Source organism: Eretmochelys imbricata, chromosome 20 (genome assembly GCF_965152235.1).
Source record: "Eretmochelys imbricata isolate rEreImb1 chromosome 20, rEreImb1.hap1, whole genome shotgun sequence".
Classification (NCBI taxonomy): domain Eukaryota; kingdom Metazoa; phylum Chordata; order Testudines; family Cheloniidae; genus Eretmochelys; species Eretmochelys imbricata.
In genome coordinates this window covers 3,215,152-3,228,833 of record NC_135591.1, presented here as the reverse complement: position 1 = coordinate 3,228,833, position 13,682 = coordinate 3,215,152, and the positions used below count along the sequence as shown (strand labels likewise).

General features: G+C 53.6%; 1 protein-coding gene across 1 annotated transcript in view; it reads right to left on the bottom strand.

Annotated features, from left to right (window-relative positions):
- The window catches only part of LRP1 (LDL receptor related protein 1), a 181,843-nt gene that overhangs the window by 88,067 nt on the left and 80,094 nt on the right, over positions 1-13,682 (bottom strand).

Here is a 13,682-nt window from a genome sequence, read left to right as displayed (position 1 = left end):
CTGTCCTGCGAAGCCAGCTGTGATTTTGCAGCCCCCAAGGGAGCGGGGCTTGGGCCCCAGCAGCAGGCGCTGAGCCCTCGGAAATCTGGGTCTGGGAAATCACACCCCGAGGGTCCGCATCAAAACCAACCCCCCGGCTGGCACTGCCTGGCCCCTTCCTTGGCTGGCTCAGCAGAGGCCAACAGGCGCACGGAGACCAGCCTCCTGCTTTCACCCCGCAGAGGGGGCCCAGCCCAGACTGGGGGAAGACTCGGAGAAACGGAGGGAAGGGAAGGGGCAGGGAACAGAACAGGGAGAGAAGAGGAACAACGAAGAGAAGGAAAGTACAGCAGCAGAGAAGCCCGGAGAGGAGGGTCACCCCGTTCATAAGGCTTACGCCCCACTGGGAATTTCTAAGCCACCTAAGGGAGTCAGGCCCCAACTCCCACAGCTCCTAATCCCCCTAGGCCCCTTTGGAAACACCACCCAGCCCCCAGCTCTGTGGGAGCCCAGCAGCTCCCAATTCCATGCTGCCCCTCCTGGGTTCGGGTCTGACCGCGGCTGGGGCACGTCCCAGGGTGAGTGGAAGAGGGGTCTCCAGCAGAAGCACACCCCAGCGATGGGCGACAGCCAACACGCACGCACGCCGCTGCACCTCCTGCCGGCGACAGAGGAGGGGAGTGCAGCGGAAAACAGAACTCCTCGTCCCACAGCTGTCAAGCGCTGGGTGCTTTTGAAAATCTGGCCCTGTACAAACCCCCGCTCGCTAGCCCACGCCTCTCCCCGGCTCTGGCTCATTTTGAGGGAGTTTCTAAATCCACAGGGTTCACACACGAGTGATGCTGTGCCAGGGCATGATTTGCCCCTTCCACGGGTAGAGTGATTACTGTAGCAGCCAGAGGCCCAGGACGGGCTAGGCACTGTATCCACACGTAGCAAGCAAGGGTCCCTGTCCTGGAGAGACTGCATGCGAAATACACAAAGGCTGGGAGGGGAAACTGAGGCACAGAGAAGGGCAGCAGCTTGTCCAAGGTCACCCAGCAGAGCTAGGCCTCCTCATTCCCAGACCAGAGCTGTCGCCCCCTAAACCACGCGGCCATCCCGGACCTCCAGGCCAACCCATGCAGTGCACATACAATCAGCTCCTTGGACACACACTGCAGTGCCCCCCTTAAGTCCCCCCCAGCCGGGGTTTTACCGTCCCCCTTGCCGATCTCTCCCCTCCCCAGGAGGTTTGCTGCAGCGGCGACTCTTCCACGTCCTCGTTGCTACAGGTGCCCGTTCCTGCGGGCGATTCTCGCTGGGAGAGGCTGCCAGCACTTTGGAGGACAGGACTAGATTCAAAATGACCTCAGCACACTGGTGAAGTGACGAGCGGCTCACACAGCTGTGAAGGAGCCGGGCGGCGAGCGGCTCACAAATCGAACACACGTCAGCCGTGCGAAGCAGTTGTGAAAAAGGCTCGTGTCATCCTGGGGTGTGTGAACAGGAGCGTTGTGCGACAGATCCAGGGGGGAAACCGTCCCGCTCGACTCGGCCCTGGGGAGGCCTCGGCTGGAGTCTGGGTCCGGTTCTGGGCCCGCACATTACAAAAGAGGTGGATAAATTAGAGAGAGTCCAGAGAAAAGCGACAAAAATGATCAAAGGGTTCGAACCCTGGAGCTCTCAGGAAAGGTTAAAAACCCTGGGCAGGTTTTGTCTTGAGAAAGGAAAAGGGGAGGCCTGAGAACAGGCTTCAGATCTGTTCAGGGCTGTTCGAACGGGGCTGGAGATTAACTGTAACAGGTTGGACAAACTCCTGCCGGGACTGGCTGAGGCTGACTGGGCCCTGCCTCAGTGCGGGGGGCTGGACGGGACGACCTCTCGAGGTCCCTGCATTTCTCTGACTCTATGGTTCAAAGGCCCACGGGCGGCGGTGACCCAGGCCCATGCAAAAGGAGAGCTTTCCAACGGGTTCCAAGGTCACAGGCAGGCCGTCAGGAGGATAGGGCCGCACCGAGGGGAGATGGGAGAAATGGCTCTAAAAGCCGCAGCGGGGGAGCAATCTTCCAGCGAGGGCCGCGTTCGCCGCAGCACAAAGCCGGGGCTCTGGGGGGGAAGCGCTGTGCGGCCGGCAGCTTGCCCGGGCTCCCGCAGGCAAGGCAAAGCAGGAGGCGGCAGGGAACCGTGCGGCATTAATCCGCCCGAGGAGCCGATGCAGGTGAGAGTCGGAACCTGGCACGCCAGGTTTAAGGAGCTGATTAAAAAAAAAAAGAAAGCCCCTTAAATCGGATAAACTCACAGCACCCACATTCCTCCCCTGTAAACAGGTCAGCGTTCCATGGAGCTGGCTTAGGGGGCCAGGGCCGCCTGGCGCAGAGAAATGTCTTCGTTCAACAACCCTAGTTTTTTTCTCTTTTTTGGGGGGAGGGGGAGCGGTTGTGGGGGGAGGGATAGCTCAGTGGTTTGAGCATTGGCCTGCTAAACCCAGGGTTGTGACTTCAATCCTCGAGGCGGGGATCTGGGGCAAAAATGGGGGATTGCTCCTGCTTTGAGCAGGGGGTTGGACTAGATGACCTCCTGAGGTCCCTTCCAGCCCTGAGATTCTATGATCTAGCATGTAGGATACCGGGCTGGGAGTCAGGATGCCTGGGTTCTATCCCAGCTCTGAACTGACCTGCTCTCTGAGCCTGATTCCCAGTCCCTTGCTGATCTAACCACTAGACCCCATTCCCCTCCCAAAGCTGGGAACTGATCCCAAGAGTCCAGGCTCCCCACCTTCCAACCACTAGATGCCCCTCCCCTCTTAGCACGTGAAAGAAAACCCAGGTGTCCTGACAAAGCTGTCAGAGGAAGGGGCTGAGTGTGACAGCTTTTGATCCTATCTCTGGGAGGGGGAGAGTGAAAAGAACCCAGAAGTCCTGGATCCTGGCCCCTTCATCTGGCCTTCCTCTGTCTCGTCTACTGAAATGGTGAGCTCTTCGGGGCACGGACTGTCGACCACTCGTTGTTTCTTAGACCCTTTGTAGCCGAACTTTTTTCTTTCTTAACATGAAACATCTCCAAGGTGAGTAACTGCTTTGTTCAACTCCCAGCAGCGTGTAGGGAAGGCTGAAAATCTCATTAAAAAACAAACAAAAAAACCAGACAGATGCAAAAGTTACATTTACAGACACTAAAAGCAGAGATGGCCCAGTGCGGGCCAAATTAATCAGTCACCCTTCCCCCCGCACCCGCTTGGATAGCACCCACGGGTCTGCAATCCAAACAGAAACCAGCCAGGGGTGAGGGTCAATTTACACAACGCACCGCTAGGAAGGAGGGGGAAAGGCTCTAGAAATGTTTTTGGTGGCCGGTAGCAAGGTTTTTACTCCAGTCACAAAGACAGTGCCAAGACTGACACAAATCACAGCAAAGCATCAACTCCCGGCTTCTAACCACTTCCTCTCCAGCCCCAGCCCCGCCTGCGGAGCAGTTGGTTCTTGAGCGAATCTCAGATAAGGCCAAACAAGCCGACTGTGCCCAGCACCAAGGGAGGAAAAAGCCAACACAGCCTGCAAAGCACCAGGAAACCCATAGGTACCAAGAGGGGAGAGCAGGGCAGAAAAGGGGAGGGAGGGGAAAGGGGAACAAAGGACAAAACTCCATCAGTAAAACAGCATCCACCTATTGTCTCGTGCAACCAGGGCGGTTCCCACAGCATTCACATGGTTAAAGGACAGCCAGCATGCCCATCTTAACCCAGCCTTCTTGGGCCAAACCGCGAGAGGGCCAAACCAGGAGCGGACCTTCACTGCGACTGCTGCGGGGGGGTGGCCCATGGAGCTGAAGAGGACATTGGGGATAGAATCCGCCTTGGCTGAAACGCTGGGGGCAAGTGGGAAGTTGCTCAGATACCACAGTGATGGTCGCAGTAGATAGGTAGATATAGTTAGAGAGGGTGGATGGGGATAGACAGATAGATAGATAGATTCTTTCTGCTAATGTAAGTCCTGCTGACGAGGCTCACCACTTATAATCTGACAGGAACTTCCATCCATCCCTCTCTCTCCATCTAGCTTCCTCCACATCCCCCACATCTGTGTCTAACATTCTGCCCCATATGTACCAGCCCATCTATCTACAGGTCGCTGCCACCATGGGTTGGTCCCTTTGTGCTCCCCTGCCCCTCTGTCTGTCTCCACCTGCTGCCTCTTGTCTTCTCCTTCGATTGTGAGCTCTTCGGTGCAGGGACCCTGGAGTTTATACAGCATCTAGCACTGTGGACTGCTGGCCCATGATGATAATACCACCTGCACATCAATGCTTAGACTTGTCTCGCTGTCTGGGCTAGCGATCTGCCCTTCCCCCTTACAGACCCTCAGAAACTAGCTACAAGTTTTCAAGAGCCCCCCTGCCTGCGAGCACTCGGGATGCCAGGGACCCTGCATTTGGAAGTTCCCTCGCCCACCCATCCGGCTCCGACGACGTAAGAAACGTCTTCCCCTCCCCACCCAGATGCATAGCAGGCAAGGCAGGCTCTGGCTGCAGCGGACCTCTTGCGGCGCTCCTAGGACGCCTAGCCTTTGAATAGGCGCCGGCCTTGCTGACCGTGAAACCCGACGCACTGCCGGGCAGGGGGTTAGGATGGAGGCAGCAGGGCCAGGGAAGCAGCTGCGGCATCATGTGTCACTGGGCCCAACCGCTGCCTCGAGGGTGGAGGCTGAGAGATACAAAATCTGCCCTAACCTTCCGGTGGCTGGACCCTAACACACACACAGGTGGACAAGGGGGGAAACGGGGGCGGAAGGGGAACGAGACGGGTTTGTTTTGGAAACCAGGGGTGTCAATTCTCTGCCGCGGCATGGGTGACTTTGGGCAAGCGAGAACAAGCCGTCCTTGCCTCCCACCACTTGGTCCCTCTTCCAAGGTCTCTTGGGGAGGGCTCTCTCCCCCGAAGTGTCCGTGCAGCGCCCAGCCCAACGGGGCCCCCCCCCCGAACTCAGCTGTGATCCCATCCCTACGCCGGGCACTGCATCGCCCCTCAGAATAAAGAGCTCCTCTACGGCTGCGACATTGCCAGGCAATGCCCGACAGGTGCCTCAGGTCAGGCTGCGGCCGTGGCTGAGCTCGCCCGCCATCGCCCTTTCAAGTCCCTGGCTTCCGGCACCGCAGCTGAAGGTGATGAAACGCTGAACGGCCAAAGCAAAGCACGTGCCCCCACTGCCATGCCGGGAGGTGACACAGGCCTACCCCGCTCTGCCTGCCTCGGGGCAGGCCCTGGGAGGGCGACCAGCTGCTCTGCTAATAGCCAGTGTCGCCTGGTGCTCCTGGTTTCGGGGGTGGGAGGCGAAGGGGGGGGGTGAGTTGCACCATGCCTTTAATATCTCCGCTCTGCTGAGTCATCCAGTTTGACCCTGGCGCGCTCCCCTCCCTCGTCAGCTGTAACCCCACCGGCCCTTGGGGGGGGGGCTGCATTCCTCCAACATCTGTCCAGCTTCCTGACCCAGACTGTCCATACTCCTCCCTCCCCCCACCAGCCCTGATTCATTAACATCTGACCGAAGGAAGGGGGGGGGAAGAGACCCACCCACACGGCTTGGGGTCGGGGGGGGAGGAGGGGGGAGAAGGGCCTACCACAGGGATTTAGAATGGGAGCTTTCTGGCCCCCGGCACCGTTCCCTGAGTCAGAGTCATAGGACCGGTGCTGACCGAGAGAGAGCGCGAGAGCGAAAGCAAGAGAAAGGAGGAAAAAACCACACATGCACATTACAAAGAACGAAGCATGAAGATTTATTGCCCCCATCTTTTGGAACCTGCCTGCAACCACGACTCCTGGAGGACATCAGAAGGAAAGGACATCAGGGATTCTTCCTGGCATAAAACCCCCCACGCCCCGCTGGCTGGCGGAAAGAGACGCGTCCATCAGTCAGGTTACGTCTACAATCAGAGACTCGTCTCTGATCAGTTAGTCTGACCTCCTGCGTGGCAGGGGCCTGGCCAAGCTGGGATGGCACCGGCCTCGGCGTGAAGAGAACTGGATTCTGCTCCCAACTCTGCCACTTCCCCTCTGTTCCTCTCCCAGCCCTCGTCTAGTTAAACTGTCAGCTCTTCTGGGCACGAATTCTCTCTCGCTCTGGGCACGTACAGCTCCGAGCACCATAGGGCCAGACAGGGGCATCTTTAGCTTCAATGGGAATAATAAAAGAGCAAAGAGGACTCATGCCCTGCAAACTGCATTGAGTCTGGTCTCAAATGCAACCCGGGCCACGAGCTGCAGCGGCCAACCCCGAGCGGCCGGGGTTGCCCCTCCGCTCTTGCCATTAGCGGCTGGGAGAAGCTGCGTTGACGCAGGCCGTCCAGCCTCTCCTGGGCTGTATTTTTGCAGCTGGAAAGCATTTGGCTTCCTCAAAGGCTTTTGTTTTTCAAACCGCTCCTTTTCCTCCCCTCCCCCACACTTGCAGGAATCCGGATTTTTTACCATTCTTCTTCTTCCATTCCACTCTCTCGTGGAGCCTCAGCTACACTGAGATTGCCTTTCGGGCTTTTGGTGGAAGCTAATTTACCCACATCTATTTTAAAGCTCTAACGTTAGCTTAGAAAGAGCTTTCCCCTCCTCCCCCGCAGCCCCCACTCACCGCACGGCTTTGGGGACAAACACGGGACATGTAAATTGCTTTTAAAAACCCTTCGCCCAGCCCCTCTCGCTGACCCTCCATGGAGAATTTGGAAACACTCCTCATAAAGATCCATGGGCCGGAGCCTCAAGGCCAGGCCTGCTGCTGGAAGGCTTGGCTGGCAGAGCTCGCCTGACACACTAACCAACAAATCTCTCCGAGAGGTGGACGGAGCTTATACAGGCAAAACTGGGATCTGGGTGGGGTACATGACTCCAGCCCTCCCAAGCCAAGTACGCTGCACACGCAAAGGTGCAATTCTGCACTTTGGGGCCCTGGCCAACACGGTTGTGTTGGCAGAAGTCTAGCGTAGAGTTGGCCTAGACCCGCCCTGCGTGGAGTGGATATGAGAACTCCGGTGCCATACAGGGGGAAGATCAGAGCTGTGGCCTGGGCACTCTGGGCATTCTCAGGTATCCTCAGCTCACCATGACTCCTGGGAGTTAGAGCAGCCCTGGGGCTGCTCTAACTTAGGTGGGCAGGCAGGGTCTGAAGGGCCCAAGAATACAGGGACAACAGAGTTAACTTACAACATTCACCTCTGTCCCTCTTTTTTTCCATACCTCAAGGCCTCCCAATCCTGCCGTGACAGCCCAGAGTAACATGTCTCTGGCTACCCATGGATGCAGGGGTCTCTACACCAGGGGATGCAATTGCACAATCGGGAGCCAGCGGGGGACACAGCGTAGCCTAAAGGAAAAAGCACTTAACTGGAGGTTAGGAGAATTGGTTTCTATTTCCACCTCTGCTCCTGGCCTGATGAGTGACCCAGGGCAAGTCACTTCCCCTTTCTGAGCTTCAGTTTTGCCATGTGTAAACAAGGATAATGATACTTTGTACCGCGCTTTGAGATCCACTGATAAAAAGCACCATCTCAGAGCTAGGGGTCATTCGTTATTTTTAATAGGCCTCAGGCCCGTTTATTTCCACTTGGGGGTGGGGGGGAGCATCAGTGTTCTCAAAGATGTGGAAATAGGGTTAGTTAATAACTTGCTACCCTAAGTAAACAAGAGTAATCAAAGCATAGGACCTACCACTAAACACAATCTTTGTTTGATATATTGAGCAGACAAAGTCCAGATTCTTTTTGTGTTTTTTTAATTCCACCTGGGAAATTGATACTCATTTTCAGATAAAGCCGTGTACTGCCTACCGACCCTCCACCTAGACCTTTAAACCTGCCAGTTGTTTCTCTTCCATTAGGCACCAGGACCCCACTGTCTAGTGTTTCTAAATGCAGGCTGGGTTAACTGTATTTCACCTGAAATGTAACAGAACTCGCCAATCATGTTGAGACGTTGTCCTGAATGTATCGGGCCTCATTCATCTCTGATCTCCCCTGGCATACCACCATCCACTTTCTCCTGATCCCTGCAAACCTGAGTGCAAGCCTCCCTTCTCATCTGCAAAGCAAAGAAGAGGCTGGAGAGCCACACCCCTGCCCTGCTCAGAGGAACAGGTACTTCTTAGTCATCCTTTGTCTGATGGATGAGTAGCACAAATGGCACAGTCGAATATCTGGATTAAGGCAACGTACAAAAGGATCCCCAGTGAAAGCCTGGGGACAAGGGTCTGGGATTCAAGAAGAGGGTTTAACCAAATTTATTAAGGTCACAGTAGTGCCTAGAAGCCGCAACTTAGATCAGTTCCCCACTGTGCTAGATTCTGTTGGTACCCAGAGTGACAGGCAAGTCCTGCTGCAAAGAGCTTGCAATTTACCTCTCTTTTCCGCAGGGGGGACTGAGGACAGAGGCAAAGTCCCACACAGCATATGTAGCAGAGGTAAGAACTGAACCCACATTTTCCAAACCCATCCTTCCTCTTGGGTTCTCCTGAAAAGTGGAGGATAATTACCAGCCAGAAAATTTCCCCATCTCTGGTCACTAGGAAAAAAGATTTGGGCTCAATTTCTCCACCTTCCTCTGACATTTTGGTTTTTACAAAAACAAATTTCGACATGTAAGTCTAAGAGCCAAAGAATTACGTGGCAGAGGGGCTGGTTGGTTTTTTTTTTTTTTTTTTTTTTTTTTAAAAAGAATTCCTGGAAGAGGACCTGGCGAAATTCAAAGGCAATTCCTAGAAGGCAATGTAGCTGATTTCTAATCTAACAAAACTTGTTATCTTGAAAAAGCTGCTTACAAGGCGCATCACTCGTGTCCGCTACAAGCATTTTCCGTAACTCAGATGTACCTTGGGGATGTTGCAATTTTTTCCCCTTTTTTGGGGGGGGCGGCAGGGGAAAAAAAAAATCACAAAAAAAGTCCATGTATTGTGCAAGAGACAAATTGCTCAATGCAGGCAGCTGGCAGCTTCATTCAGCAACTTGTGTGCCGGGGCCTGGGCAGATGTTTTCCTGGTTTGGAGCCTGTTAAAATAGCGTTGGCCAAGCAAAGGTTTAAAAAGTCTCTTCCTTAAAAGAGTTGAAATCTGGTGGGTTTATTGCACAGCTGTCCAGTGGGAGGATTGAAAGGAAGCCTTGGGTAACTTCAGCATTAAGGTCCCGATTCAGCAAAGCACTGGGGACTTGATCCTTTGCCACTGACGTCAACGGATGCAGGATCATGCTTATTAATAACACTTCGTCCTCATCTAGCGCTTTGCATCCCCAGATCTCAAAGCACTTTACTTTAACCCCATTTTTCAGGGCTTGCTCAAAGGTCCCAGCAGGCCAGTACCAGAACCGGGACTAGAACCCCGGTTCCCTGAGTCCCAGTCCACTAGGCCACACTCTCTCCCCTTAAATACATCCCCTATTAGGGCAAACCCTGCCATGTCATACGCCGGATATTTTTCAGCTAAACGGATTTCCAAGTAGGGAGAAAGAAAAATTAATCTCTGTACATGAAACAGCATCTTTCCCTTCCAACAGATCCCAAAGCATTTTGCAGCCAACCTCTCCCAGAATCGCTTCACGTCTCCCTCTGAAACGCAGCCCCCTCTGGGGTGCGAGCTGGCAGCTGTTTAACAGTGCACAGCAGTGCAACCGCTTTGGATAAGGATGCGAAGACTCAGAGAGAGGGGATCGTTGTAACCTCTCCCTTCTGTCCTGGGTGACCATGGGCCAGTCATTTAATGTCTCTCTGCTTCAGTTTTCCCCACTAACCCTTCCTTTCTCCCATCCTTCGTGTGTCTTGTCTAATTATCATTGGAAAATCTTTGGAGCAGGGACTGTCTTTTTGTTCTGCGTTTGTACAGCACCTAGCGCACTAGGGAACTCAAGTAATATGAACTTGGGGAAAAGACAGTCATCGAGCTCTCAGCTTCAGTAGGTCAGTGGTTTACGAGAACATGAGAGTCAGATGCTCCACAGCCGCAGATTAATCATGGCCTGAAATAGAAAGGAAGTGAGTCTGCACTAATCTTCCAAAAGGAAAACAAATTATTTCAACACAGCTTTGAAACAGCTGTAATAAAATCTGTGGAATTCACAGCCCTGAGAGATCAGACACGCATCATGGTACCCTTTGGGAAGGGAAGTCAGTTAAGAGAGGTGAATGCATAGACTTGGAGGTCCCTCAAAAATATTAATTCAGCAGGAAAAGAAGCTTCATGGCATAAACTGATCACTTGCTAGTGGTCAGGAAGGATTTTGAGCTGGACGGGCGCCAGGTCTTTGCAGCTGTTCAGAACAACACTTTTTCCATCCAAGGGCTGGTGTGCACACAAGGTGAAACTAAACCAGGAACCGTTAGATCATCTCATCTGACCTCCTGTATAATACAGGCCAGAGGATTCCTCCCCCCGGGCCCTCCTGGAGTGTAGATAAGGAGCCATTCCTACGTCCTGCAGATTAATGCCTATGGAGGCCTGGCAGCTGGGATGGAGCTGAGGTGCAGAGACCAGATCCGCTGCTGAGAGCGAGCAGATGCTATTGTTGTTGGTTTTTTAAATCAGAATTGTGTCATTATATTTTAGCCATCTTCTACAGCAGACAATCAAACCCAAGTCCTTATCTACACTCCAGGTTTCTCTCTAATAGAAAATGTCGCAGTGATTTCATTACACTGGCTCACGTCCCCAATGCTGAAACAGTTTTCACCGTACCGACACTGCTTTGGCTTCATTCGGTAAATTACCAGATTGAGCTAAACTGGTTCACATGCAGGTTGGACTGGAGTCACCAAGCTAAACACAGGAGGGCCCGGGGGGAGGAATCCTCTAGCCTGTATTATACAGGAGGTCAGATGAGATGATCTAACGGTTCCTGGTTTAGTTTCACCTTGTGTGCACACCAGCCCTTACAGATGGGAGTGCCTTTACCGTTCTGAACTGATTTCAAGGGGATTTCTCACACATGAAGGCTGAGCTTTTGTCTTTGCTTCAAAAAAAAAAAAAAAAAAAAAAAAGGGGGGGGGGGAGGGGTGAGAAGTTTGATGGAAATGGGAGTTTTCACCTATACGAATCTCTCAGGTTTTGGCAGACATTTGTTTTTTCAACAAAAAGTCACAAATGTTCTGGGGAGGAAAAGAGTCCTGACCCGCTCCAGCACACTGTGGCAGGGTGAAGCCCTAGCACCTGGGTGAAATCCTGGCTCCACTGAAATCAATGGGAGTTTGGATGTCAAGAGGGTCCAGAATTTCACTCGGAACTGTTACCATCGATCGATGAAGGCAGCTGCCTGGAAGGGACCAGCCACGAGGAGGAGAAAAGTACCAAACTCTAACCAAGAGCACCAACACCAAGCAGCTGGAGTCGACAACCCTGCATGGGTTTATTTTTTTAAAACCCGCCCATGTTATTCAAGTCTTCCGCAGCCACCAAAAACCACCCAAGCCCGATCAGAAACGAACAGGGCTGGGGGCAGGGATGGAATGGTACATCCAGTGCTGCTCTGTAACCGAGCCACACGCTGCAGGGTCGAACGCAGTCATTTAAAAAAAAAAAAAAGTCAATTGGAAAGTGGTTTCTAGGGAATAAAAACTTGGAAAACAGACTCGAGTGCAAATGTTTTGGTTCAAAAACGCCCCCAAAAGGGGAACGAAAGCGTCTCAGGAATGCAGTCCCCAGGCGCTCTCAAATATCACTGGTTTCCTTTTTTTTTTTTTTATTATTATTATTATTAAAGGAATGATCCCTTGGATACATGTACATAATACCATAATCTGAAGGAATTTCTCTCCCCCCTCCTCCTTACACCCTCCCCACTGAGAACAAGACACGCTCTGTAGCAGCAAAATACTTGATGGATAAACATTGCCCCCAGGGGACAATTTTCCTTAATTAAATAGTATGTTAACGGGACATGCAGGAGACAAACTTCAGGCGTCCTGCCCATCAGGGACCTCAGGAGGTCAGCAAGCCCAGCCCCCCATGCGGAGGCAGGACTACATCTGCCTTTCTCTAGCTGCCACAACTGATGGGGTATACCTAAAGCTAGCATCGGCGATCCCCATCCCATCCCACTTTTCTGTAGCGGCCCCTTAAGAGACGGAAGAGTCACGGCCTGTCTGGCCTGGGAAGGCTGCTTCCCAAGAGGCCATGCTGGGGGCAGGATTCGGGGGGGAAGGTGGTGCCATGCAAACCACAGGGACAAATTGAGCGTTGGGACCCAGATTTCCAAATGAACTCGGCTGCCACTTCTCAGCGGCAATTCGGTAGCGGCTAGGGACCCAACTGTGCTGGGAGCTGAACAAACTTACAGATCTCTGCCCCCAACGAGCTTACAGTCGCAGGCCTCCAAACGAACCGCCGAGTCCCCCGAAGTCCTCAGCACCCAGCAGTTCTCAATGGACGGCTGCTGAGGGCTGATCGCTTTGGAACCATCTGGCTACTCCAACAGCTATTTGAAAACCTGGCCCCAATTTTGGGTGCTGAGCCACAGGCCTGCCATTTACAGCTGCTGAACACAGGGCTCTGATGGACCTGGCGCGGGAGCCTTTCTAAAAATCTTTATCGCTGCCGAGAAAAGTCACAGGGAAAAGATTCCGGGTGCTCTTTACATTAGCAGACGAAGTCACAGTAAGATCCGCTGACTGGAAATTGAAGCCAGAAAAATTCCACCCTGGCGCTAAAGGTACAAATGGTTAAGAGTCAAGGTAACGGAGCACTGGGGTGGCTGGACCAAGGGGAGCTGGGTTCTCCATTGTGTGGAGGCTTTACACCTCCAGTGGAGATTTTCCTCCAAAAGATTTCCTTGAGACTCGTCCGGCTCCATGCAGGGAACACTGGGTGGAAATTTGGCTCCGTGGTCCCATTTGGCCTTAACTTATGAGCCACGCGCACAGTTTAATGATTCTTGTGGAGTTAACAATCAGGGCTCTTTCCCCAGCCTGCTCGGGGACTGCTCCCCCCACCTTGCTGCGAGAAAACTGGACAGGGGCATTGCCCGCCCCGGGAGACAGGAGCCCATCCAAGCCTTGCTCATCTGCCAGCGGGACGGTGCGATGACAAAATTAAGAACGGGGCCCTACACAGAGAGACGTCCCAGACGCACCCTCCACAATCGATCAATTCTTTGCAGACAGCCTGAGGAAAACCGCTTCTGAGTGATCTTGATGTGCTCATTTACACCACAGATCCCACGTGTATAGCCCCAGACGCTGTGGGCTAGTGCAGATACTTAACGACCGGGCCATGGACCGGCGCCAGTCCCTCAGATCACCCCGTCACAGTGTAGGAAGGCAGCAAGCCAGTCCCTGGTATCAGAGAAGTTGAGAGTCACTGGTCTCGTAGGCTGGGACTCCAGGGACCCGGCTTCTGGGCCCAGGCATAGAAAGCTGGACGACTGTACGGTGCCATCCCCGCCAACCTGGGTTCTAGTGTGTGCTGTAGATTTTTTGGGCCCTCAAAAGAGCCCCACTGAGCACCGTAATCCATGCCCGCCGCCTCCAGACCCCGGGCCACCTCCTCCTATCGTAGCCGATGCCTCCTGGCCCAAGACGGGCTGCAGCAGGAAAGCCAGGGCGAGGAGGCGCCAAGGGGACCACATTTTACCCCCCAGCGAGGCTATTAAACAGAATCAGGCACCTGGCTGCAGAGAGAGAGAGAGAGCGCGCAGGGGGGTCGGGACTGCCAGGGTGGCTTGTACCGACTGTCTTCTTACGAGGGGAAAACCAGGATGACGGTCGT